Genomic DNA, 14,591 nt, shown 5'->3' with positions numbered 1-14,591 from the left:
GCAGAGTCCGCTCTTTTCCTTTTTGCGATCTCGCCTAGGCGAGAGGGGTTTCGCCTGAGCGAGAGGGCCCCGTTGCCTGAGCGAGCCCTGCCTGCTTGAGCGAGGCAGCGAGTAGGTTTGGGTGTTATTGTTGAATGGTGCACTGATGCGTGGTTGCTTGTTTGATCTAAATGCTTTACTTTGTGGGTGGAGGAAGGATGCCATGATATGTATGTGAGTTCGAGATGGAAATTGTATGTTGCTTTATTGGGTATGAATGGGAAGGCATGAATTGCATGATTTGTTACTTATGCATGATATTAATGTTATGGAAATTCTTGATTGGTGGGTGAGACATGTATAAAGTATGGGTAGGGCATAATTCCAGGACTCTTGTGGTGAGAGATCTTGGTGGTGCCTCATCTGTTGGACATAATTCCATGGACCCTCTCAAGGGGAATTTCATGGCGGTGCCTCGACGAAAGGACGTAATTCCACGGGGGGTCGTGGTGGTGCCTCAGGGCTAGGGCGTAATTCCATGAAGGCCACGTGGTGGTGCCTCCTGTAAGGGTATAATTCCGCGAAGGCCTCGCGGTGACGCCTCACTGCTAGGACATAATTCCACTGCCACGTGGTGGTGCCTCGATATGCGTATCTGGATAGTCAAGTCTTGGAGTCTCATACATGTTTTTGATATCTCCGATGTGATGCTTGTTATTTATGTTGACCTGAGACTGCATGTTGACTGTGATGATATAAGATCCTTTACTCTAACTTACCCTGTTGCTTGCTTGTATGTTGTGTGTGGCCTTCTCTATTGCGATGATTATCAACCTTGATGATGTGAGCAGATGTGAGAACCCCTGGGAGCGGTGATGGTAATAGGAATGCTGCAACTTGATGGATGGGACAGGTGTTGGGCCTACTGAGGGGCCCATTGCTGGAATATTTTACTATTTATGTTTTCTTGTCCGAACTTGACCTAGGGTCTTTAATTGCGTTCTTTTCTGTACTTTTCGGTTTGGGCCGTGTAGGGCCCGTTCTTTGTATTTGGGTATATCCGATGTATGGAATACTCTTAAACTCTAATCTCCGTATTCTCTAAACAATTCATGTATGTGATACTTTATTTAATTTGAGGTTATCCAGTTTTGAGACGTTACAAATACGGTAGAGAAAAGATAATAAGAAAAGAAGTTAACAAAATAGTAGAAAAAAGGGCTAATGTAAATTAAAAAGAAATGAATGATCACATTTTTAAGTCTTAAATAAGAAATGGAAAAATATATTTTGATGTAATTTGTTTGAGTACACTCAATATTTTAAAAATAATTTAAATATATTTTTCTTTTTCGACGAAAGCACCTTAAAAATCCATAATGAAATAATTATTAAAAACAGATAATAAGGAAAATAATGCTACTTTACCCTAAATGATACTATGTAAGGTATATTATGTAATAAGGAAAAATAATGATACTTTACCCTAAACAAATAATAAGGAAAAATAATAAGTATATTATGTAAGGTACTTGAGTTACCCTAAATGGGTAATAAGGAAAAATAATGCTACTTTACTGAAACAAATGTGTTAAATAGATGTATCCAGAAAAGGTAATCTAGACTAGAATATTAGATTAAGCAATTTGGGACACTGACCTATATTAATTAAGTAACGAAGAAGGTTCACTGTAGGTGCATCTTGAAATGTCGCTGCCTACAGGAACATTGTGTTGGAATGGGTTTTTTTATCAGTCTATGACTAAGCTTATTTTGCACACACTGAAATATTTTATGGTTCACGTAATGAACAATGGACACTGGGAATGTGAAAGAACAGTGGGTATGTGGGGTTCATTCCAAAACCACAGTGGGAATGGGACAGAACAGAACAATGGAATTGGTGCACGCTTGTAAATTTTCATGCACCGTCACTATCAGTGTTGTCGTTTTAAAATATGCATTAGAATTCAGGAAGCAATTGTCTCACTTGTAACCATTTTTTTCACATGTCTTACCTAATCAGCTGTTTGTTTTTGTTGTCAAAGAATGAGTGTGCACAAGGTGTGCAGGTGTGCCATGCCACTACAACTAGTCCATAAATAAGAAGTTTATTTGAGAAGTTCTTTTACATTTTCGCTCTTTTATTTGAGATACTCTTCTTTTATTTTGAAATATTTCTTAATTATAAACGTCGTCTCATTCACGTTCAAGTTAAGTAGGTACGTGTAATAAAAATTGTAATAATGTGTATTATTAATTATCTCGTGAACATTATATTAGGTTTATGTGTTTTTATTTTTGGGCTTAGACTACTTAAGTGATTACTTTTGTTAACTTGTTTAGGATTTTGTTAATCCGTTTTATATCTTAATCTATGTTAATTACCGTGATCCTTCTTAGCTTTAGTCGAAATTCTCTTAATGACATGATACAACTTTATTCGATTCTAGATAATCTTGATCATATATTATACGGCCCAAGATGATATCACGCACATGTAATACAACAAGAAATGCACAATTAAACATTACTATAGAATATAAATTCCATGAATGCATTTGGCACACATTGGAAAAACACAAGTAAACTTTGATTTTGGTCATTACACTATCCATCATATTTATAACCTTCCATTTGTACATATTCCTTCCAAGAACTCCATAGGCTTGTGCCTAGATTGGTTCCACCAAATGTTTTAAATTTCACATATATTTCCTATGAATCATTAGTAATACTATACAAGAGAATATTATCATTTTCAATACAAAACTTAGAGTAATAGATATGTGAACTTTTATATATATATATATATATATATATATATATATATATATATATATATATATATATATATATATATATATGTGTGTGTGTGTGTGTTTTGTTCATTCCATTTTCTTTACTGATGTAAAACTTTCAACTTTATACTTCAATTCTTTACGATCTCTATGTTATAAATAAAGTACATATCAATAGAGAATAAACACAAATAAAGTTATAAAGACTTGAATTACCGCTTGTAATCCAAGAAAATGTCTCAATAGCAAAATAAAGACTGGTGATTTATTTTATGTATTATTTTGCATGTGCACAAGCAGGGGCGGAAGATGGTGTATTGACAAGGAAGCCACGCTCCCCAACCATTTTTTTTACTTTGTTTTCTATATATTTAAAAAATAATATTTATACATTATTATTTTATTTATATTAATTGATTTTATTTTATTTTCTTTTCTATATATTTTAAAATATATATTTATATATTATTATTTTATTTATATATTATTACTTTATTTATATATTATTACCTTATTTATATTAATTTAGTTTGGAATTTTTTTTTAAATTTAAAAATCACGTTTTTTTCTCTATTATAATTTTTTATACCTTTTTATTTGGTTTCCCTCTTCTCATTTTATTTTCATCTCAATTTTCACTATCAATTCCTTATTATTTTCAAAATCAAATTGCACTACGGCAAAATTGAAGAGTTAAGGAACATTTTGGACCGAACAATTTCTTCTTTTGAGTAAGTTCATATTTTCCCTTTTTCTTTGAAGCAATATGTTTTTCTCTTGTATGTGACTTTTCTACGCTCTAGGCATATCTCTATCTGTTAGAGATCATAAAATCGTGCTTTAATTGTTGATCAAACTCTTCTTTGTGTAGATAAAACTATTTTAGACTTTGAAGTTGTGTAAGGGAAGAAAAAGATTAGGAATCTACTCTAAGGTAAGGGAAGCTAATCATTTACAAGTTATTAGTTTTCTTACAATATTGAGTCTTGCTTTTAAGATTTAATTTTGGGTATTCATAATTTTATCTTTTTGTAAATAGGTGATAGGTGACAAATTTATATTAGAAAAATTATGATAAAGAGTAAAAGAGTTGATTCTTTTTTCAAGAGGAAGGCTTGTGATGAAGATGAAAAAAATGCATCTACGTCATCTAAACTTGAGAAACTTCATGAGAATCCAAATATTAAAGAAAACAAAAAACAACTCTCTAAGGTTCCTAAAGTTACATATAATGAACTTGAAAATACTTTAGAACGTGATATGGGGAAACATATTCAAATTTGGCAATACCCACCAAATCAAATTGATGAGGTACGAAGGGCTTATCTAAAATGGGGTCCATATCAAATGCATCTAGAAAATTATCTGTTGTCTGGTAAAGATGATCATCCAAGAAGATTTCAATACACATGGTTTAGCTTATTTCCTTTATGGTTAGAGTATTCGCCATTAAAAGATGCTGCATATTGCTTATCGTGCTATCTTTTTAGTAAAAAACCAAGCAGACGACCTAGTTCAAATGTTTTCATTGTTACAAGTAATTGAGTTTATTTTCATTGAATTCTAATTGACAATAAGTTAATTGTCATCAACATGTTTTAACTTTTTGAATGTTTTTTTATAGGTTTTAAAAGTTGGAGGAAATTTAATAATGGAAAAGATTGTGCTTTCCTTAAACACATTGGGAAGGATCCTTGTTCACCACACAATATTGCAGTGTCTGCTTGTCAAGACTTGTTAAATCAAAATTGTCACATTAGGAATGTTTTGGAAGTGTAAAGCTCAGATCAAATTATGAAGAATCGGTTACGTCTCAAGACTTCAATTGACACGGTTTGTTTTTTTATCACTTCAAGCTTGTGCTTTTAGAGGTCATGATGAAACTACTGAATCGAGAAACCAAGGTAATTTTCTTGAGATGGTAAAACTCATAGCATCATACAATGACGAAGTTGCAAAAGTTGTGTTGGAAAATGCTCCATTCAATTCCAAATATACTTCACCTAAAATTAAAAAGGAGTTATTGAATATTCTTTCTAGTAAAGTGAAAAATCATATTCGTGAGGAAATTGGGGATTCCTGTAAGACCCACTAAATTTAAATAATTAAATAAGTAAAAATTTTGATTAACGTGAGGGAAAGAAGCCTTTAAGGCATTAAATGCTAACTTCATGATGTGGAAAAGTATTAGCTTAAGTAGTTGAGAGTACTTTGGTTGTGTGAGAGGACTTGGGTTCGAGTCCTATGTATGCCATTTGTGTAGGATTTAATTTTTTTTTTATTGTTTTACTAATATGTATGTGCGTGTAAGTAAGAAGATAATAATTGGGTTATACTAGTTGGCATGAAACAGGGATTGGCATGATGGTTTGGTATTAACTTGGCAATTGCATTGTGGTGAGTTCTAGCCTTGGGGAAGACCTAAATTAAACTTTATATTTTTTTGCTAATGCTAGATTTGGGTGGAATGGGAAGGGTTAAAGGAAACCCTAACTGATCTAGCAACCAAGGGTGGCTGAAAAACAGCCATAGGGACCATGAATGGCCATTAACCATTAATTAAGTGGGAATCCCGTTTTTGCATTATTGACCTTAATTTAAGCACCATTTAAAAGGTAAAAGTTGAGTATTAGGAAAGGTTTTGGCAAGGCTGAGACTATACCAGAAATAGAGCACGAAAGGAGAGTTTTTGTGAGTGTTGGGTGAGGTTCTGGGTCTAAATTGTAGAAGAGCAAGAAGGAGATTGGCAAACAAGAAGGAAGTAGCACATTTAGCAAATTGAGCAAGGAAATCCAGGTTAGGGGAGTTCCTATTGATAGCTTTGATTTTTATTAAATGAATCATGATGTATGAGTGATGTGATCCCAACAAGGCTTATAGCTTGGGTCAACGCCTAGGCCCAAATCATGCTTAAGGCCCAATACATGGCCCACATGCACCTTCAAGCCCAAGCCCATCAAGAGGCAAAATAATAAGGAGCATGCTCAAAAAGATCCAATTAGGCTTCATTCAAGATGGCCCAAACCCACATGGGCTTCTCATAATCTTCACATGGGCCAAAGAAGATGTGAAGATTTGAAGAGGTGTCTCAAAGAGCAATAGAATAGCAATAATATTGGCCCATTGTTTAGGCTTTGCTTTCTAGAATAATAAGTCAAACAATGAGTAGTTCAATTGATAAAATTGGGCTTGACTAAGCCCAATAGGAGATTTGGCCATGAGCTATCAAAAGAGCCAAGGTGGACTAAGTGGAAGTCAACACTTCTTCCTACACCTCATGGATCCAAAGCATCCAAGGGTTAGGAATGCTTCCTCCTTTTCCAAGGCATCATCCAATGGCCAAGATCAAGCCTCCTTCTCCAAGCTTGATCTAAGGTCCAAGATCAAGGCCCACTCCATCCAATGGCTCTCCTTTCTCATGTGTAAATGGCTTCATATAAAAGCCAAAATTTCACTCATTTGTAGACACTCTTGAAATTTTATGCAATAGATGCAACTTGAGTTGAGAGCACTCCTCCTTCTATTGCCTTTGAGAGTCACCACTTTCTAGAGATTTCCTCTCTCTACCTCTAGCCACCTTCCTTAGGCTAGCATAGATTAGGAAATCCTATCACCTCTTTCACCTTCCATTGCTTGCAAGTGCCTTCCAACTTGCCTCTATTCCTTCATCCATTTCCGCTGCACATGGAGCTCTTCATGCACCTTTGGAGCTCAACCATAATGGTATCAAGAGCCATCAAACCATGGTCTCTCAAGGTTTGGTAAGGTTCTTTCCTAGTCTTATGTTTTCTTCATTTTTCGTCTTGTTCTCATCTTCTTCTTCTTCTTCTTTGTTTTTCTTTCACATTTACCGTTAATTGTCTATTATATTGTGTTTCTCCATTGATTCCATGCAACTATGAGACTACAAGAGTGTTCTACACTCTATTTGTAGATTTCCTTGCTTGCTATGGTTCACATATTTTACTAGCTTTCCTTTACATTTCAGCACCATTTTTTTGCTTCCATTGTGTTTCTTGTCATTTTTATTCGGTGATTCTTTTTTCTTTTCAATTTCCACCGTTCAAGTTGTGTTCTATGTCTTGTTCATGCTTTCTTTTACATGTTTCTTCAATTTTCCACTGTTTACAATCATTTTCTGCACTTGCTTGAGTGAAACCGTGCCAAACTCCACTCCAAAACGCAATGAAGCTTCATGCTATGCGTGTGGTTGTTTGAGTCAGCTTTCCTCACTGTTTTAATGCCATTTCACCGATTGGTTTGTGCCTTAGAGTGTCCTAAGATGTTCATCTTCATCTATGCTTGATTCTAGATCATAATCAAGCTCCAAATCGAATTGATTTGTCTATTGAACATCTTCCTCTTTCACTCTGCTTTTGCTTCTGTTTTCAACTTTTTTCCACTGCACACCTTCTGTTTGAGAAATGTCACGAGTGACTCAGTGCACCAAATTTTAAGCTGATTGTTGTTTCGAAAATCTAAGTCATAGACGAAAATTCTCCAACAAGAATCATTCAATTATGTTTAGAATTGAATTCTATACAAATTTTTGAAGTAGAGGCAACTTTCTGCATTTTTCAGTGCCAGTTTGCTGTTGTTTTCACTTGTGTCCTGACGCACACTTTTCTTGTGTGATTTAACTGTAACGATTCATAGCACCGAATCACCTTCTGATTTTTGCCTAATTTTCTTAACATCTGGACGAAAAATTAACTAAAAGAATCATTCAAATATGTCCACTACAAAAAATATGAAAAATTTTCAAAGTTAAGGCATCTGTCAGCGTTTTCTGGTGCTGTGTTTTCGGGAAAATCACTGTTTAGTGCGTTTTTGGTGTGTTTTGCTTCAAAATTTCAGTGCTCTTGGTCTATACATTTGCTTGTTTATGTGTGGATTCCATATTACCATCAATTGCTTTCATTTGGAGTGGATTACTTCCCTCACATTGGCATACATGCAATGAATACCATAAGCATTTTATGAGCACTGTAGTTTCTGTTTTTGGTTTTTACTCTATTCTAGTTCCATTCTAGGATTCTTTTTTTTGTGCTTTCCTTTCTTTCAAGCCTTAATTTCTTGCTTGTCCTTGTTTTTGGCTATTCAATTCAGTCTTGTCAAATCATATTTAATGTGGTTTAGCTTTCTTAATTAGCTTTTCTTGTGGTATACATTTCAATTGGCAAGTAATGTTCGCTTCAATGCTCTTGATTGTGAATTAAGTGATTTTGTTTTCCAAATTGGTTGCTAGTCTAAGGTAGCATTTTAGGTGGTGGTTGAGAAGTAAAACTCTAGAGAGTGTGTTTGAATTCTTCCTCTCACCTTCTCCATATTTTGGAAAGTTTTGAGCCATCAATTTCTTGCTTGAGTGAGAGCTAACCAATGCCTTTGGCATTGTTTGTTTGCTGTTTTTGTTCATTATTTTGGCCAGGTTTTTGTTGCTGTTTGGTGTTGCATTTTGCATCCACAAGGGGTCCAAAGTTTCCTCCAATTGGTGTATACTTCAAAGCCATCAACTAAGGCTTCATTTGGCACCAAAGTGGTCTTGGGAGTGCATCACTTTGCTGTCCAAAATTGTGGTGTTCAAGTTGGCCTCGGGAGTAGCTTCCAACACCAATTTCAAGCATTTTTGTTGGCCATTGTGGCTTGTAATTGTTGCATCTTTTAGTTTACTAGTTTTTCTACAATTTGGTCACTTCTTTTGGTCAATTTGGAGCATCCTTTGTGCCTTATTTTCTACTCAAAGTTCTTTAAAAGTTTGGTGCTCTTGGGTTGCTCCTCTTTGCCTAAATTTTGTGTACCAATTTTAACTCTCTTTGAACTTGTATTTTGGCCTACTTAGGTGTCTTGGGGAACCACAAGGTGTTCAATCCCATCTCCTAAGTAGAACCTTTCCTATCCATTAGTAATTCACTTTTAGTTGTAAGTGTGTTGAAAGTTCTAAGTGCTTTCTCACCTTACATTAGGCCGCATAGCTTATATTCAAGTTTTCACGTTGCATAGTGGCTTGATTTGTGAGACCAAAGTTTCTAATCTTTTTCTATTTAGGGGTCCATTTTTAGTGTTACATTTCTTTGAGTCTTTTTTGCTTGTTTTGTGCTTAGTGACTCAAGTGATTCTATTTACTTAGCACTTAGACAATTGTGTGATCTTTGACACCTTTTACAAGTGTATATTGGCAAGGATTGGCCTTGGTATTTAAGAAGTCTTAAAGACTCACCTCGCCTAACTTGGAGGTCCACTTGTGATTGATTTCCTCTACCACACTTTGTTCAAGTTGCATAAGTTCATTCAATCACCATGAGTACATATTCTACATATAGTCCTAGGTTGTATAAGCATGGTAGTCATGAGTTGCATCATACATTTCATAGTGGCATTCCATTCTTTGGGGAGGATATAGGACCAATATCATTTAGAGATTGGATGTGGGATACAGAGAAATTGGTGCAACCATTGTTTAGTAAATATAGTCAATTTGACATTCTTAGGCATGTTACTTCTAGGTTTATAGGACGTGCATCCGAGTGGTGGCAAGAGAGGCAGTATAGAGTCAAAAAGGGGAGAGCATCATGCATCAATACATTTTATGAATTAAAAACATGCATGTGGAAACATTTCATTCCCCATTCTTTCAGGATCACTAAAGCCCAACAAGCTAGGATAGAAGACTTCATTGACATTGGGGATGCATTCATCTAAAACATTGCTAAGTTTTCTAGACTAGAAAAGGATTTTAAGCACAATTTGGACTTATTCTTGAGTGAACAAAGAAAGAGAGAACAATATAATAGAGAGCAAGCAAAACTTGGAAAGCTTCGAGAGTATGAAAAGAAGTTGAGAAAAGAAGTTGAGAAAAGAAAATGAAAGAATTGAGAAGAAGAAAAGAGATGAAGAAGAAAAGGCAAAAGAGGATAATATTAGAAAAGATAAAGAAGAGAATGAGAGAAAAGACTTTGAAGCAAGAGAGAAATTAAAAAAAGAGAGTGAGTTTGAAAGAAAATCAAAAGTGGTCGAGTTAAAGAGTAATTCAACCTCAAGGGAACTCATTGTTAGGGATTTGGTGTGTAATCCTTCACCAATTCCATTCATGAAGACCTAAGTTCCAAAGGGAGTTTTCCCATCTTTAAACTCTTCTCACTTTTTCATTAAATCTCTTGTTTTGTTTCCCTCTCAAAAATTTTGTTCTTTATCTCATTCCCTTATTTCATCCTCTTCAAAATATAGTGCCAAAATACACTTTGACTTTAAAATTCTTTTCAAAAATCATCCAAGTCAAAGTGTGAAACACTCTTTTTGTGAAGTGGACCTAATACCAACTTTTTCCAAATTTATAAGCCCACTTTCACACATTCCCCAATCAATTATACTGCATGGTCTTCATGATTTTAATCCAATTCTGTTTGATGACTATTGCAGATATGTTTTTGATCCTGGTGGAACCCAACTTTAGTTACTGTGAGCCTTAAATTACCTTCTTGATTTGAGGTCAGATCCTCTTCAAGTGGGAGGGGATGATGTGATCCCAACAAGGCTTATAGCTTGGGTCAACGCCTAGGCCCAAATCATGCTTAAGGCCCAATACATGGCCCACATGCACCTTCAAGCCCAAGCCCATCAAGAGGCCCAATAACAAGGAGCATGCTAAAAATGATCCAATTAGGCTTCATTCAAGATGGCCCAAACCCACATGGGCTTCTCATAATCTTCACATGGGCCAAAGAAGATGTGAAGATTTGAAGAAGTGTCTCAAAGAGCAATAGAATAGCAATAATATTGACCCATTGTTTAGGCTTTGCTTTCTAGAATAATAAGTCAAACAATAAGTAGTTCAATTGATAAAATTGGGCTTGACTAAGCCCAATAGGAGATTTGGCCATGAGCTATCAAAAGAGCCAAGGTGGACTAAGTGGAAGTCAACACTTCTTCCTACACCTCATGGATCCAAAGCATTCAAGGGTTAGGAATGCTTCCTCCTTTTCTAAGGCATCATCCAATGGCTAAGATCAAGCCTCCTTCTCCAAGCTTGATCTAAGGGCCAAGATCAAGGCCCACTCCATCCAATGGCTCTCCTTTCTCATGTGTAAATGGCTTCATATAAAAGCCAAAATTTCACTCATTTGTAGACACTCTTGAAATTTTATGCAATAGATGCAACTTGAGTTGAGAGCACTCCTCCCTCTATTGCCTTTGAGAGTCACCACTTTCTAGAGATTTCCTCTCTCTACCTCTAGCCACCTTCCTTAGGCTAGCATAGATTAGGAAATCCTATCACCTCTTTCACCTTCCATTGCTTGCAAGTGCCTTCCAACTTGCCTCTATTCCTTCATCCATTTTCGCTGCACATGGAGCTCTTCATGCACCTTTGGAGCTCTACCAATAAGGGGTTGGGATTGCATTTTATGTGAATATCAAAGCTGAAATCGGGTTTCTGGAATTTTTCCAAAAACCGCCTGGTAGTCACGCACGACCCGCCAGGCGACACAAGCACCAGATCCATTTTCTGGGTATCATCTATGAACCGCCTGGCGGCGGAGGATGAACCGCCAGGCGACACGAACACTGTGGCGTTGTTTTTGGTTGTTTTGGACCTGTTTGGGGTACCTATGATGTGGTTGTGATGTTAAATGTTTGAATGTGAATTTTACGCATATGATTGACTGTGTATATGATGGTTATGTTGGAAGGCATGATTTTTGATCTGAAATTGGGTGTTAGGGTTTTGTTGGGGGTTGGAAACAATTATGCATGTTAAAAGTTAATGATTTGTTCACTGTTTGATGGAGTGGGAACAGTATAGGACATATACGTATCTGTCGACATGTATGATTATATGAAGTTGCATATCACGAGCTTCGGTGATGATCCTTTTGCATTTTTGTTATGATTGTATGAAAAGGAGAATTTGCGGGATAAATTGTATGTGTGATGGGGATTAGTAGGGCAATGGGGTGTAAGGACTATAACCATGGAATACTAAAATGAGAATACATGAGATTTGCATGCTGATATAGGTTGAGATTATTATTAAGGATGAAATTACGTGCACTGTGTGGGGGTTAGGGTTAAATTGGTGAGGATTGATAATGGGTAATACTTTAATTGAGTAAGTGGAACATGTCATAATTGTGGAAAGGTGAATTTGAAATGGTGAAACAAGAAATAATTGGGAGTAATTTTGATTGAATCATGATTTTATAAGGTCCATGTGTTATATTGTTCAAACTGCAGTGACATGAACTACCTAAAAATTTAGATTGCATAATACAAAGAATGAGAGTATGTTTGCATGATGATGATTAAATTGATAGTAGGTGTGAATGTATGTGATGTAATCTAATTATAATTATAGAAAGTGACTGGGAAATCATTCTGTGCTATAATTTCATATGTTTGAGGTCCATGCGGGATTTGTTTAAGTGCTAAGAAACCAGTAGCAGTGTGCTACTGGTATGGTGCCTAGCGGCGTGAGCGAGCCGCCAGGCAGACGGAACGCAACTCAGTGTCAGTGTCACAGTGCGAGCAGGGCGCCTGGCGGTAGAGAGGGTTCCGCCAGGCAGAATGGAGCATCAGAAGGTTTGGAAGGAGACTTGTGCCTGGCGGCGCGGGGAGGATGCGCCAGGAGGTGGCGACAAGTGGCGCCTGGCGGCATGGTGAAGTCTGCCCGACGGTGACGGTGCAATGATGATGCTACAGGCGCGTGGCGCCTGGCAGTGTGTGATGCCCGCTAGGCGGTTCGGACCTAGTGTCCGCCTAGCGACGTGGGATGCGTGCTAGGCGATTTTGGTTCCGTGATGGTGCGCGAAGAAAGGTTTCTACACAGCTTTAGGGGATGTTCATGATGCGATGCTTTGGTTGGGGACCCGGTTACGAGTGCATCTTGTATTGGGGTAACACGTGACCACTCTAGGTTGTAGCCGAGTGGTTTAAGAAGTCCAGTGGAGTGTGCGGGTTGTGGCTCGTACGGCGAGGTTTCGGATGATTGCCCTCTTCAGTGGTTTCTGATAGAGATTTGGTAGTCTGGAAACAACTACAAACTTAGGTTTGTTTTGGAGAACTCCACTTGGTGTCACGATGAGATGCTGTGGCAAAGTTATTCCCATGTGTGGACTATCAGGTGGTGGCTTGTAGTCGGAGGGGCGAGTAGACACTCGTACAGCAAAGATCGATCATTGATCTCATTTAAAGGGTATAGAGATGATAGACGTCTGATGAAGGATTATCTTGTTTCTTTTTAAGATTATTGAATATGGTGTGAGTTAATTAAGAAAGCTAAGTGAAATCCCCACTGGACATTAAGATAGCAAGCTATCTAGATGTGAAGGTTCCTTTCACAAAGCTCAAAAGAAGAAGATGATGGATTGATTCAAAATGAAAAGGAAATGGAAAGCACATAAATCATAGAAAATCAAGAACAATTAAAGGAAGAAGAAAACATAAAATGGAAAGGGAAGAAATGGTAAAAATGTGAGAAGCACGCTACTACAAGGCTAGGCTAGAAGCCATGGCAACCTTGAAGATGAGTGGATGTGTGCCGCCACTTGCTATGCAAGATAAGGCTTAAAAGTATTCACTCCCAAGGGAGGAAACTCTCACAAATGGTTGAGACACAAGAGTGTTTTTACTTCAAAATGTTCAACCCTTTTACATGTCTAGGAGCACCCCTTATATAGAAGAGTTTAGGGGCCTCTAAGCAAATAAAAGATACCTAAGGATGTCTCTACAAAAACCTAACCCTAGCTTCTAGAAACTAGGTCAAATAAGGTTACAAAAAATGAGAGACAAAAGAGCTAGCTATGGTGTGTGCAAGGCTAATTTCGTTCTAGCACAAAAGGAGACAAAGAATGTGTCTCATATGTCTCCAAAATGTGGCCAAAGTGTGCTAAAAACAAAGGAGACAAAAGGTACATAGGTACACTTGTTTTATGCCTTTTACTTTACGCTTTATGCCTTTGCTTTACTCTCTCCTGCACATCATTTATGCTCCCCAATCACCATGCGCCACCTAGCATTGCTTTCTTACTCCTAATTAACCTACAAAGCAAATAAACATAGATTAGCATGTTGGCTTAAGTCAAGTCAACTATAGTCAACAAGTCAAACCTAGTCAAAGGTCAACAAGTCAACTAAAGTTGATTCAACTAAGTCAATTTAGGGAATCAAAAATAACAAACACAAATGAAAGGCATGAAAGATTAGTGCACTTCCTTTCTAAACATGCTTAGTCTTCTTAAGCATGTGCCTCCATCCTTGGTTGGGGTCAATCCTTCATTAACGTCTAAAGGCAAGTGTTGGAAGTGAAGGAGTAAAAGAAAATGGGGAAGTGTACTAACCCGGGTTTAAATTTGTTGATGTGGTATTTAATATTATATTGTTTGGTTTTATTTAAATGAGCTCACCCTATCTGTGTGTGTGTGGCGATGATCATGTAACTTGTTACATGGGAGTAGATGTTGATGCAAATGAGCAGACAGATACATAGAGACGGAGTGGGGACTTCTCAGGGATTTTATTACTAGCTATTATGTTGAACTATGGATTTATTGTAATAATTTTATAGACAATTTTATTTGTAATACGTATTGATACGACTTAATTTATCTGTGTTGGTGCGTTGGACTTTAAGTTTTAAATTTTCCCGCGATTTTTGGGAAATTGATGATTAATAAATGAGGTTGTTATTTTATTTATTTTCTTATTTATTTTAATAAGTAATTTTCGGCAAGGACGTTACAATTCCAAGTTTTGTATAGTTGTCGATGAAATATAGTTGTCGATGAAGCTCGTGATGAATAAAAAAAAGAAGCAAATGGC

The 14,591-nt window shown here is 36.7% G+C and overlaps 1 pseudogene; it reads left to right on the top strand.

Annotated features, from left to right (window-relative positions):
* Positions 1–3,851: 3,851 nt before the first annotated feature.
* Positions 3,852–4,875, top strand: LOC146887681 (uncharacterized; annotated as a pseudogene).
* Positions 4,876–14,591: the final 9,716 nt, after the last annotated feature.

This window comes from Vigna unguiculata, chromosome 3, assembly GCF_037176805.1.
Source record: "Vigna unguiculata cultivar grain cowpea cultivar isolate G323 ecotype 2 chromosome 3, ASM3717680v1, whole genome shotgun sequence".
In the NCBI taxonomy this organism is placed as follows: Eukaryota; Viridiplantae; Streptophyta; class Magnoliopsida; order Fabales; family Fabaceae; genus Vigna; species Vigna unguiculata.
This window is presented reverse-complemented; position numbering and strand designations above follow the sequence as displayed.